Below are 14,337 nucleotides of genomic sequence, written 5' to 3'. Positions count from 1 at the left end.
ACATTCTAAACCTTTTCCCTATCTCAGTATGATATATATATATATATATATATATATGTAATTACATATGGTTATTTGCATTAGTTTTATTTAATTTTGAATTGATTACATTATATTATCTTTATCCCTGAATTATATGCTAGTGTTGACCCCATTAATTATCTTGGGTATTGTATCCCCAGGTGATGCAGGAACTGACCATACTTCTACTCCTCCTACTCAGTGACTTGGTGATTCAGGGAAAACTGTTGAGTCAGACTAAAGTGGTGAGCTTCCATACTCTGAAAGACCCTATTTCATGCTATGGACTTCTTTATGTTATTATTATTTCCTTTGTTTTGGTTTTGTCTATGGTGGGGGGCATATCCTAAATGGATATTCTTTAGTTCTAACTACAGGATTTGTTGGACAACTATGGGCATTATCGGTTTTGGTATTTTTATTAGCATTGGGATCGATATTGGATGGTAATTTGGTTATGGATATTTGGTTTTGGTTATAGACTTATTTTAATTACTTTAAATTATATTCATCGTATCTTGTTATATGTTCAAAATTCTTCTAACATAGGGTGTATGTCGGTTAATGGTTGGGTATTAGGGGTGGTCTCCAGTACTAGTTGGCCTGGATATACCCAACACAACTAGCCCATGGTTCGGGTCGTGTCAGATTGGTATTAGAGCCCTAGATTCATGGTCAATTGGGTATCTATAAAGCCATGTCGAGTAGAGTCTCCTTTAAGGATGTGTAGTATGCCATACTCATAAGGGAGAGGCTACAAGGAATTTAGGAATGTTTCTCTTTCTTGTATTTTGCTTTTGGGTTGTAGAGCCTAAGGTCCTAAAATCTTCTCTAATTCTCTCTTATTTTCTATTTAGATCATGCCTTCCAGATGATTTGATGCTCATGAAAACTCCTGTATCCCACCTTAGGACAACATTGATGGGACATGTCCTGCTTATGGAGTCCAAACTTGGTCTAGGGGTCTATTTCCTAATCGTTCTTCTAGAGTTCAACCCGTCCCCTTCAGTCTTTCTCGAGCTCCTCAGGCTGATGCAATGAATATTGAGTTTCATTAGTCTATTCATATATTGACTCAGCTGGTGGCTTCTCAGTCTGAATATGCGGTTTCTATTACTCTATCTTTTGAGGCCGTAAGGGTCAACCAATTTATGAGGTTGAATCCTCAAACATATACTGGTGTTAAGGTCAAGAAGGATCCTCAAAGTTTCCTTAATGATATGGAAATAATCTTCTATGTGATAAATGCGACTAATATGGAGGGTGTATAGTACTCCACCTACTAATTGGAAGATATAGCTTATCAGTAGTATAAGGAATGGGACCAGTCAAGGGGTGATGATGTTGAGTCAGCCCGTGGGATGATTTCTCTAATGCTTTCCTAGACCTGTTCTTTTCATAAGAGCTGAGGGAGAAAAAAGGGGAAAAGTTTGTAAACCTAAAGTAAGGCAAGATGTTAGTCAAAGAGTATGCCTTGAAGTTTCACTAGTTATCTCAGTATGCTCTGGAGTTGGTTTCTAGAATAAGGAATAGAATGAGGATATTTGATTTTGGGTTGTCTGAGACTTAATTTTAGAGAGTAAGGCTACCATGTGAAATAAGGAAATGGATGGACATTTCTAGGTTGTTTATGTACATGTAGCAAGTTAAGTAAGAGAAGAAGATGCAGGTTGAAATTGGGGAAAAATAGAGAAAGAAATTTTGGCATTTAGAGCAAAGAGGAGGTCAATAGCACAGTGGTAGGTATGGTGAAAAGTGTTCCAAAAATAAGTGGGGAAATTATGGGGCCTGCTCGATGGCTAGGTCTTCCTACCCAAAGCCATATGGTGAAATATGTTTTTAGGGTGGTGACAATTATAGCTCACAAGGTGCCCAATCTCAGGCTAGCGGAGCCTAATCAGCTCCATCATATCCTTCTTGTAGATTTTATGGTTGACTGGATTAGGTTTCTGTGATGAGGTAAGGGCAAGTGCTTCAACTGTGGTCAACCAAGACATATGCTTAAAAATTTTCCAGTGGCCAATGATGCTTCTGGGGAAAAAGGTTTTGGTTGCTTCTTCTTGAGCTTTGACACAAAAAGGTGCACCATTTTGCTCCGACACTGGTCGTAACTGGCTTTATGTTCTTACAACCAACTAGTAGTTTGAGGCATGACCTGATGTCATTACTGGGATATTGATACTCTTTTGCCATGATATGTACTATTTACTTTATCTAAGGTCCACTCTTTCTTATGTGACCCTATTTGTAGCTATGTATTTTGGTTTTGGTCCCGAGTATATTTCAGACCACTTTTCTATTTCTACTCTGGTTGTTGACTCATAATTTTTAGAAGTATCTATAAGGGTTATGTGGTTTTTGTTGGTGGTCGAGAGACTTTGGTGGATCTATTTAAATTAGACATGGTTGATTTTGATGTCATACTAGGGATGGATTGGTTGCACTTGTGCTATGCTTCTCTAGACTATCAGACCCATATGACCATCTTTAAATTCCCTAATGACATTATTGAAAGGAATGGTTATTTTGAGAAGCTGAAGGATAATCTAACTTTTGCTCCGGTCTTGACTTTGCCTGAAAGTTCTAATGGTTTTGGGGCCTATTACGACGTATCCCATCTGGGGCTTGGTTGTGTTTTGATGTAGCGTGGAAAGGTGATAGCTTTTACCTCTAGATAGTTAAAGTTACATAAGATAAACTATCTAAATTATTACTTGGATTTATTGGATGTGGTGTTCATATTGAAAATCTGGTGTTACTATTGGTTTGGAGTGCATATGGATATCTTTTCAGATCATAAGAGCCAACAATATATGTTCACCCAAAAAGAGCTTAATCTCAAGCACAAAAGATAGCTTGAGCTACTCAAGGATTATGACATGAGCGTTCACTACGATCCAAGTAAAGCTAAAGTGGTTATTAGTTCTCTTAGCAGGTTATTAATGGGGAGTCTAATTCCCATGGTTAAGTAGAAGAAAGAATTGGTGAGAGATATTTACCATTTGGATAACATTAGAGTTTACCTATTGGACTTAAAAGATAGTTATGTGATTGTTCAAGAAGTGACAAAGTGATCTCTTGGTGCTAAGGTGAGACACAAGTAAGTATTGGATCCTATCTTGATGCAAATTAAGGGTGATGTAGGCTGGTAAAAAGTGATGGCCTTTGAGGTCATTGGTGATGGTTCTTTATGGTACCAAGGGGGATTATGTGTTCCTGATGTAGATGGATTGCGAGAGAGGATCTTAGCTGAGTCTTATGAGTCACGTTACACTATTAATTTGGTTTGACGAAGATCTATCATGACCTTAAGGAGATTTATTGGTGGAACAATATGAAGCAAGAAATGGCTAGTTTTGTGGCTAAGTGCCTGGTGTGTCGGCAAGTAAAAGTTAAGCGCTTAAGGCTTGGAGGATTATATCAAGAAATTAAGTTGCCTATGTGGGAGTGGGAAGTGATCAATATGGATTTTGTTACCAGTTGTCCTCGGTCTCGAAATCAGTTTGATTCGATTTGGGTTATCTTTGATAGATTCATAAAGTCTGCTCACTTTTTGCTAGTGAGGACTAATTTTTTGGCAGAGGATTATGAAAGGTTGTTCATCCAAGAGATTGTAAAGTTATATAGGGTGGCTGTTTAAATCATGACAGATCATGGTGCTCAATTATCATCACACTTTTAGCGATTATTTAAGAAAGTATTGGGGATTAAAGTGAGTATTTATACATCCTTCCATCCACTGTCGGATGGGCAAGTAGAAAGGACTATTTAGACGTTGGAGGATATGCTCTGAGCTTATGTGATTGACTATGGTGGTAGTTGGGTTTGATAACTCTTATAGAGTTTTTGTCTAATAATAGTTACTACTCTAGAATCGGGATGGCTCTCTTTAAGGCCATGTATGGTAGGAGGTGTAGGTCCCCTACTGGCGGGTTTGAGGTTGGTGAAGTAGAGATGTTTGCCCTAGATTTAGTTCACCAAGCCACAGAAAAGGTGAATGTGATTCAAGATAGGTACAAAGCTGCCCAAAGTCGCCAAAAGTCGTATACGGATGTGAGGCATAGGAAGTTAGAGTTTGAGGTTAGTGATAGGGTGTTCTTGAAGGTATCTCTCATAAATGGGGTAATGTGGTTTGGGAAAAAAGGAAAGCTCGGTCCTCAGCATGTCAGCCCGTACTTGGTCTTGAAGAGTGTTGGTAATTTTGTCTATGAATTAGAGTTACCCTCTAGTTTGACCTCTGTTCACTTAGTGTTCCACGTATCTATGTTGAGGAAGTGTGTTGGTGATCCATAGAAAATTATCACTATCAAGGAGGTTGATATTTCAGAGTGTGTATGTTATGAGGAAGTCCCAGTTGAAATCTTGGTTCAGCAAGTTCGTCGGTTGCATACCAAGGACTTAACTTCGGTAAAGGTTCTATGGAGGAACCAAAAAGTCGAAGAGGGTACTTGGGAAGCAGAAGAGGACACAAATTCAAAGTATCTATTCCCATTCCACGCTTTGAAAAATCATGCGTAAGGTATGTGTTTTATTAACATCTTTAATTTCTAACTTAGTTAAAGGTAAGAGTAGAGATGTTTTGGGTATAATCATCTTAGTCAATGCCTTATCCCATCATTTGTGGATAAATAATCCAAGTAGGGGAGAATTAAAATATCTCAGGTTTTGGCACTTGGAAATTTCTTAATCTTTGAGCTCACTACTGTGTTTACGGTTTGACCATAAAAGTGGTATGCTATCTTCACGGGTCAGATGACCCTAGTCATAAGGTGTTCAGTAGATGGTGGTTGGGTTTTCTATCTTTGTTATGACGTGGTGATATGAGTTTTTAGGACAAACCTTAACCTAAGTAAGAGTGTCACACTAGGAGCCGTGAGGATAGGTTATGAGTCATGAGGTAAAGTTGTAGGTTTTCGAGTGTCTTACCTATTTAATAATTATGTTGGTTATGACTACACCATATGAGTCATTGGGTTAGGTGATGAGTGTGATCATAAAGTTGTAAGGGGTACAGTGTTGGGTGTCCAATTCACTATCGAGGATACAACTTATGTGAAACACTTAAAGCTTTAAACTATTGAAAAATTTCCTCATTTAATGTTATTGGGGTGGATACGACTAGGGGCAAGAGTCATTCCCCTTCGATACTAGTTATATCCTCTTTGTCCTCCTCTCTCATACCCTAGGTAGTGTGGTGAGGATTACTCACTATCCTGGGTATGAGTGAGCCTCCTCCTAATCGTATCTAGGTGAACGAGTCATATATAACCCAATCGTATAGAGTGAGGTCTTAACTTTGAGTAGGCTATTTTTGGTACGGGTGAAGTGTACATGTGAGGGCATGAGTCTTACCCTTTGGGTATGACGCAAAGGTATGTATTCGTACCCTAACTAGTATAGGTGACCTAAGAGAAGCCTAGGGTATGAGTTAGGGTACCAGTCATACCCTAGGGTATGATGGACTCAAGTTAGTCGTACCCAACATCGTGGCCAATTTTCAGCTTTTAATTCAGGACCTCATGGTCATTTCCTCACCCAAAACCCTAAGTCCCTTCACTATATAAGTGTATATAACATTCTAAAATACATTTTTAGTGGATCAAAAATCCAAAACTCTCTCAGAAACTCAATTGTGAAGAATTGAAGGCTAAGGTTTCAAGGGTGATCTTCAAGAGGCAAAGTAAAGTCAAGAGTTTTGGTGATTCAAGTTGTCTAAGGTATGTAAAAAGCTTTTGTTGCCAATGATTAATAATGTTAACTTTTTCTTAGACTTGTGTTTATACATGTTATTAATGATGATTTGCATATGTGGGTACTTTCTGTCTATGGTAAAGAGTGTAAGTCTTGAGTAACTCTAATCTTGATGATTTCTACCAAGAAAATGGCCTTGGTAAAACCATGCATCCAAGGTGTTTGTGAAAATGTCTCTTTGAATTGTCTAGCCTTATGTTGGTGACGTTTTGAACTAGGGAAATGACCCAATAAGTATGAATAGTTGTAAATTATATTGTAATGGTATTATGGGCCATATATGGTAAAATTGTTGACCTTGTTGATTGATGGTTAAAAGGGTTAAAGTCTCTAAACATGAATATGAACTTGAATTGTGTATTGAACTAAAGTGTAGTGAGAATGTTGTATAAGATTGCCAATGATATGTGAATGGTTTGTGAAGGTCTTGATGAGCCTAAATCGGATTTTATGATAAATGGAGTTATGGAATTTGCCTATTGAAATAGTTAAGCAACAAAGGCTCCTATGAGGACCATATGATCATGTATAATGTTGGATAGTCTAAATGGGTTAAAGTCATTGAGTGAGAATTAAATAGATGATGCTATATGGACAAAGGGTTGGAGTACCAATGTCGACTAATGATACTCGTAAGGGATTGAGGTTAATGTTCCAAGCCTAATAAAAGGTCTTGAGGTTAAAGTCCTTCTCTAAATAAAATTGCTTTTGGTTAATGTCCCTTGCCTAATGAGATCTCTTAAGGTTGAAGTACCTCTCCAAATAAAATGGCCTAGGTTCGAGTCCCCTAGCTAATACAATACAAGATTAGGGTTCCTTTCCTAATATGTGGGCATCTGGTTAGACTCTCTTGCTTGAATAGATGTATATGTGTTTAGAGACCCTTTCTTAAATAGATGTGTATATAGTTAGAGTCCCTTTCTTGAATGGATGTGTATATGGTTAGAGTTCTTTGATTAATGAGTGTATACATGGTTAAATTCCTTCGTCTAAGTAATATGTGAATGTTGTTGAAGTCCCATTCCTAATAAGAATTTTTTGAATCTAAGTGTGGAAGGTCAAAGTCCTCTACTTTATGACTCTTGATTGAGTTTTTTAAGAATGTTTTTAAGACTTATTTGGCATGTTATATACCTGCATATATGGATGAGGTCATGAATATGGTTGAATATGACATATTGACATATATTTATTGTTGAGGATATTTATCCTTATACTTGAGTTACATGCTAGTGCTCCAACCACTAAACATCTCCGAACATTATATCCCTCGATATAGGGTCCAGATCATCATCTTCTATTCTAACAGAATGATTAGGTAATCGAAGAAGTTTATACATTGACTTTAGAGTGGTGAGCTCCCTTACTTTGGAAGACATTCATTCTTGGTCCCCTATCTTTTGACTTAGTCTTATTTTGACTTTGTTTGGCTATTGTCAGGGGCTTTTCCTAACATATACATTTCTAAACATCATTTTTTATAGAGGTATTGTTGATGACTGTGGACTTGGGTATATTGGTTAGTTTGATGAATCTAATAAAATGTTTAGACATGCTTAAGTTATGACATGTAGTACGTTTTTCGCTATCTTATTATATGGTCGAGTTTACCTAGCCCTTATGATTGATATGATAATTAGGTTGGGTTATCGGGGCGAGCTCTAATTCATATGGGCTTAAGGTTTCCATACAATATGGCCTAATTTCGGGGTGTGTCAAGTTGGTATCAGAGCCTAGGTTCATAGTCAGTTTGGTGTCTATAATGCCATGTCAAGTAGGGTATCTTTTAGGTATGTAAAGCATGCCATAATTATAAAAGAGAGGCTACAAGACATTTTAGGAAATATTTCCTTTTCTTGTGTTTCAATCATAAGCTATAGGGTCTAAGGTCTTGGATTCCTCTGATTTCTATTTGCTTTCTTTTAGATCATGCCTCCAAGGAGATCTGAGGTTCAGGAAAACACTTTTGCTCTAATTGAGGGCCCTATGGATGAAGCTCATCCAACTTCTAGAGTTCATACCCGGGATAGGGCTGCAATATCTAACCATCTTTGTGGGGTTTTACTATGTACCACCAACCCCAGCTGTGAGAGTGACCCTCCTATTTTATCACCTTAGAGCGATGTAACTAATGCCAATTTTGGTTGCTCTATCACCCTTTTGACTAAATTAGTTGCCTCCCAATCAGAGCATGGTGCTTTGACTTCGGTTTCTTTTGAGGCCAAAAGAATTTGCCAATTCATGAGGTGGAGCCTCTTATGTTTATAGGTATGAAGGTTGAGGAAGATCCTCAAGGCTTCATCGATGAAATGGAGAAGATCTTTTGAATCTTGCATACTTTAGAGGTTAAGGCCATTGAGTTTACTTCCTACTAATAAAAATATCTAGTGTACCAATGGTATGAAGGATGGGAGTTTCCTAGAGGTGTTGATGCTAGTCCTGCCATGTGAGAGGATTTTTCTGAGGCTTTCTTAGACCGCTTCATTCCTCCAGAGTTGAGGGAAGGGAAAGAGAAAAAGTTTGTGAACTTGAAGCAAGAAAGGATGTCTATTTAAGAGTATGCCTTGAAATTCCCTCAGTTGTCTAGGTATACTCCTGAGATGGTCTCTAGCATGAGGGCTAGGATGCATAAGTTTGTCCCGTGTGTTAGTCCTTGAGCGAAAAATAATCTTGTTAATTGAAAACTTGGACATTTCTAAGTTGATTGTGTATATGTAATAAGTAGAAGATGAGAAAAAGAATCATGTTGAGTTTATTGAAAGTCAAAGGAAGAAGTTTAGGTCTTCTGAGCCTTGTGGTAGGGATGGTGGCAAGTAGCCACAAAAGATGTAGGGGAGTTCGAGTTTTTTCTCTCAGCTAGTGTTCGCTCTCCTTACCTAAAGTTGTCGGGTGATCTTTAATGTTAGTATAGTGGTGGGCTCTGGGCACAAGGTGCCCAATTCCAGGATAGTAGAGCTCAGTCTACTCTACCTCACCTTCCTTGCAGATTTTGTGTTTATAGTCATCGTGGTCAGTGTGAAAAGGGAAGAAACAAATGTTTTAGTTGTGGTCAGATCGGGCATATGCAACGTAACTTCCCTTCTTTAGTATCTTCTTCGGCTAACAAAACTCCTATTGTTGATCCATTTACTCCCGCACTAAATGGTGCTATGTATTTTTCTGCTTCTTTTTTTAGCACCAACACTGGATGAAACCTCTTGAATGCACTTGTTACTCACCAGGATTCTAAGGAATCTCCCGATGTTATCATGGGTATATTAAGACTATTCTCCCATGATGTATATTGTTTGCTTGATCCAAGGTCTACTCTTTCTTATGTGACCCCGTATGTGGATGTGCATCTTGATTGTGGTTTGAAGTGTTTATCAGTTTTGTTTTCTATTTCTACCTCAGTAGAAGACTTTATGGTTGTTGAAAGAGTCTATAAGGGGTGTGTGGTATCTGTAGGTGGTAGAGATACTTTTAAAGATTTTATAGAGTTGGACATGGTCTATTTTTATGTCATTCTGGGGATAAATTAGTTGTATTCGTGTTATGCTTTCTTAGATTGTCGAACCCATAGGGTTATATTTAAATTCCTTAATGAGCCGGTCATTGTATTGGAATATGGTTATTTGGTGCCTAAGGAAAGATTCATTTCTTATCTTAAAGTCAAAAAGCTGATTTCAAAGGGGTGTTTGTATGATTTGGTCTGAGTTAAAGATTCTAAATCGGAAGGGCCTTCTCTAGAATTTGTTCTCGTGGTTAGTGAGTTTCCTATGGTGTTTCCTAATGATCTCTCTCGGTGTTCCTCCTAATAGGGAAATTGATTTTGGGATTTATCTTGTTCCAGACACTTGTCCAATTTCTATCAATCCTTATAGAATGGCTCCGATGGAGCTAAATGAGCTTAAGGGGAAATTAAAGGACCTTTTAGATAAAGGTTTTATCCATCTTAGTATGTATTCTTTTGGTGCTCCTTATTTTTTGTACGCAAGAAGGATGGTATCCTTCGTATCTAGATTGATTCTTCTCAGTTGAACAAAGTGACTGTAAAGAATAAATATCCTCTTCCTAGAATAGATGTTTTGTTTGATCAACTTTAGGGTGCGAAGTATTTCTCTAAGATTGATCTTAGATTAGGTTATCATCAGCTTAAAATTAGGGATGTGGATATCCCTAAGACTACCTTTAGAGCCCGGTATGGTCACTATGAGTTTCTTGTCATGTCTTTTGGGTTGACCAATGCCCCAACGACATTTATAGACTTGATGAATAGAGTCTTTCGTCTGTTCTTGGATATGTTTGTTATTGTCTTCACTGATTGCATCTTAGTCTATTCTACGAGTGAGGCGGATCATGTCGATCATGTCCATTCTATGTTGCAAACTTTGAAGGATCATTATTTGTATGCCAAGTTCTCCAAGTATGAGTTTTGGTTGATATTCTTAGCTTTTCTTTGTCATATTATCTCTAGTAAAGGTATCATGGTAGATCCCCAAAAGGTTGTGGTGGTTAAGAAGTGGCCTAGACCACGACTCCAACTGATATTCAGAGCTTTTTAGTTTAGCTGGTTACTATAGAAGATTTGTAGAGAGTATCTCGACTATAGCAGCCCCATTCACCAAGTTAAACCAGAAGAAGGTCAAGTTCTTGGGGTCGGATACATGTGAGGGTAATTTTGAGAAGTTGAAAGATAAATTGACTTCGGCTGGTATTTTGACCTTGCCTAAAGGTAATGATGGTTTTGTGATATATTGTGATTCTTCTCGAATTGGACTTGGTTGTGTATTAATGCATCATGGTAGGGTGATGGCCTATGCTTCTAGGCAATTGAAAGTTCATGAGAAGAACTACCCTACTCACAACATAGAGTTGTTAGACGTGTATTTTTGTGTTAAAAATTTGGTGAAATTATCTCTATGGGGCACATTTTGATATCTTTTCCGATCATAAGAGCCGTCAATATGTATTTATTCAAAGGGAGTTGAACCTTAAGTAAATGATTCGGCTTGAGTTGTTGAAAGACTATGATATGAGTCTTCATTACCATCCAGGTAAGGCTAATTAGTCGCCGATGCTCTTAGTAGATTGTCCATGGGAAGTTTGGCCTATATGGATGAGGACAAGCAGGAATTGGTGAAGGAAATTCGTAGTTTTTCTAACCTTAAAGTTTTACTTGCGAACTCCAAGGATGGTGGTGTATTTGTGCATCCGGTATGTCAAACGTCTCTTGTTGTTGAGATAAAGGAAAAGAACGTATTGGACCCGGACTTGATAAAGATCAAGAATAATATGTGTCAACACAATGTTTCAAACTTTTTGATTTGACGTGATGGCATCTTGAGATACAAAGGTAGACTATGTGTTCCCGATGTCGATAGATTGAGGAAAAGGGTCATGACTGAGGCTTATGAATCCCGTTATACTATTTACCCCAGTTTCACAAAGATGTATCATGATCTTAGGGAGTTCTACTGGTGGGATAATATAAAACGAGATATGGCTACTTATGTTACCAAGTGTATGGTGTGCTAATAAGTGAAAGTTGAGAACATAAGGCTCGGTGGCTTGTATTAGAAATTCCATTTGCCGAATAGAAGTGAGAGGCAATTAATATGTATTGCATTACCAATCTTCCTCTATCTCTTAATCAAAGTGATTCTATTTGGGTCATTGTTGATAGAATGACCAAGTTTGCTCACTTTTTGTCCATGAGTACTAATTACTTGGCATAAGATTATGCTAATTTATATCTAGCGGAGATCATAAAGTTGCACGATGCTCAAATTTTGATCATCTCAGATCGTGGTCCTCCATTTTTATCTCATTTTTGGAAGTCATTCTAAAAAAATTTTGGTACTAGAGTGTTCCTTAGTAGTAGTTTTCACCAACAAACGGATGGGCAAACGGAGAGGACCATCTAAATATTGGAGGATATGTTGCGGGCATGTTTGATTGATTGTGGTAGTAGTTGGAATGACTACTTGCCTTTGATTGAGTTTGACTATAATAATAGATACCACTCTAGTATTGGCATGGCCCCTTTTGAGGTTTTTTATGGTAGGAGATTTCGATCTCCTATTGGGTGGTATTAGATTGGTGAGGGTAAGTTATTTTTCCCCTATTTAGTTCACCAAGACTTAGAAAAGGTGATGGTGATTCGTCATAGATTAAAAAATGCTTAAAGTTGCCAAAAGTCCTATGAAGATGTGAGGCGTAGGGACTTTGAGTATAGTGTTGGAAATTGGGTATTCTTGACTATGTATCCCATGAAGGGAATGATGCAGTTTGGTAAAAATGGGAAGCTTAGGCCTTGATGTATGGGTCCCTACTTGATTGTGAGAAGGGTTGGGAATATTGCCTATGAGTTGGAGTTTTCTTCTAGCATGAACTCTATTCACCTAATTTTCCATGTCTCTTTGTTACAAAAATGTGTGGGTGATCCTTGATTGGTTGTTTCCTTGAGGGATGTTGACATCTCAAACTTTTTGTCCTATTAGGAGATCACGGCCAGGATCTTAGATGGGCCAGTTCGCCAGTTTCAAATGAATGAAGTGACTTCGGTAAAGGTTCTATGAAGGAACAAAAAGTTCAAGGAAGCTACTTGGGAGGCATAAAAGGACATGAAATCCAAGTATCCACATTAGTTTCTTATTCTGGGAATTGTGATGAAGGTATGTGTTAATTTTCTTACCTTGATTTATGTCTTAATACACAATGGGTTGAAGTACCAAATATTTTGAATTGAGTTATGCCTTGTTTAGATAATGGGTCAAAGTTCCCAAGCTTTTAATTGATTTAGGTCTCGTTAGACCATGAGTTCAAGTGCCTAATGCATTAGAATTATGTGTGTTCTTGTTGTAATGGATTTAAGTCCCTAGTACTTTGAGCTGATTCATGCCTTTGATAGATAATGGGTTTAAGTACCTAGTCCTTGAATTGAGTAAGTATCCTTGATAAGCCGATGGGTTAAAGTACCTAGGTTTTGAAGTGAATAAATATTGATAAGTAAGGGGTTTAAGTCCCTAAGCTTTTAAATGAACAAGTGTTTTTGATAAGTAATGGGTTTGAGTTCCAAAGCCAATGAAATGAATAGTAGATAGACGATGATCAGGATGAGTGTTTTATCCTTGTTGTATGCTTTGTTCTAACATGTTTAAAGGGTGGTTTGATGTGTGATAATGTGTTAACTTGTGTTCATGCTTGCCTTACTCGTCATTCACGGATGAATGATACAAGTGGGAGAGAATTGAAACACCTAGGCTTTGAACCATGGAGAAATTTCTTCATTTGATGTCACTAGGGTGGTACGACTAGGGACATGAGTTCTACCCCTTGTATGCGAGTCGTATCCTCCTTTACCTCATCTCTGGTACCCTAGGTAGTTTGGTAATGTTTACTCACTATCCTAGGTATGAGTGAGCCTCCTCCCATTTGTATCTAAGTGTATGACTCCTATATAACCCTATCATATAGAGTGAGGTCTTAACTTAGAGTGGGCTATTTTGGTATGGGTGAAGTATATGAGTGAGGGCATGATTCATACCCTTTGTATATGACTCAAAGGTGTGTATTCATGCCCTAACTAGTATAGTTGACCTAGGAGAATCCTAGGGTACGAGTTAGTGTACCAGTCGTACCTTAGCGTATGATGGACTCAAGTGAGTCATACCTAAAATTGTGGCCAATTTTCATATTTTAATTGAGGACCTTATGGTCATTTACCTCACCCAAAACCCAAAGTACCTTCACTAAATAAGTGTATATGGTCTCCTAAAACACATTTTGAGTGGGTCAAACATCTAAAACTCTCTCACAAACTCAATGTGAAGAATTAGAGGCTAGGATTTCAAGGGTGATCTTCAAGAGGTAAAGTAAAGTCAAGACTCTTGGTGAATCAAGTGTTCTAAGGCATGTAACTCTTCCCCTTGATAAATAACTCTAAGCCCATGTATTTATACTTGAATTAGTAAGTGTACATGGTAATTTTGAAATTAAATGAAAAGGGTTTTTTTGCCTAATGATGAATGTTGACTTTTGCTTAGACTTTTGTTTATACATGTTATTGATGATGATTTGCACATGTGGATGATTGTTTTATCTGATATAACATGTGAGTCTTGAGTAACTCTAATCTTGATAATTTCTACCATGAAAATGTCATTGGTAAAGGCAAGCACCCTTGTTTATGAACATGTTTAAGTGAATAATCTAGACTTATGATGGTAATGTTTTGATCTAGGGAAATGGCCCAATAAGTATGAATAGTTTTAAATGATATTGTAATGGTATTATGTGCCTGTATGGTAAAATTGATTACCTTGTTGATTATTGGTTAATGAGGGATTAAAGTTTCTAAACGTGAATATAAACCTGAGTTGTGTGTTCAATTAAAGTGTGGTGAGACTGTGGTATCAGATTGCCAATTTTATGTGAATGGTTTGTGAAGGTTTTGATGACCCTAAATTGGATTGTATAATGAATTGATTTAAGGCATTTGCCCATTGAAATGGTTGAGCAACAAAAGTTCCCATGACACCATGTGGTCAAGTATAGTGTTGAATTGTCTAAATGTGTTTAAGT

Source organism: Capsicum annuum, chromosome 3 (assembly GCF_002878395.1).
Source record: "Capsicum annuum cultivar UCD-10X-F1 chromosome 3, UCD10Xv1.1, whole genome shotgun sequence".
NCBI lineage: Eukaryota > Viridiplantae > Streptophyta > Magnoliopsida > Solanales > Solanaceae > Capsicum > Capsicum annuum.
The sequence above is the reverse complement of the archived record's forward strand: the minus strand, read 5'-3'. Positions refer to the sequence as shown.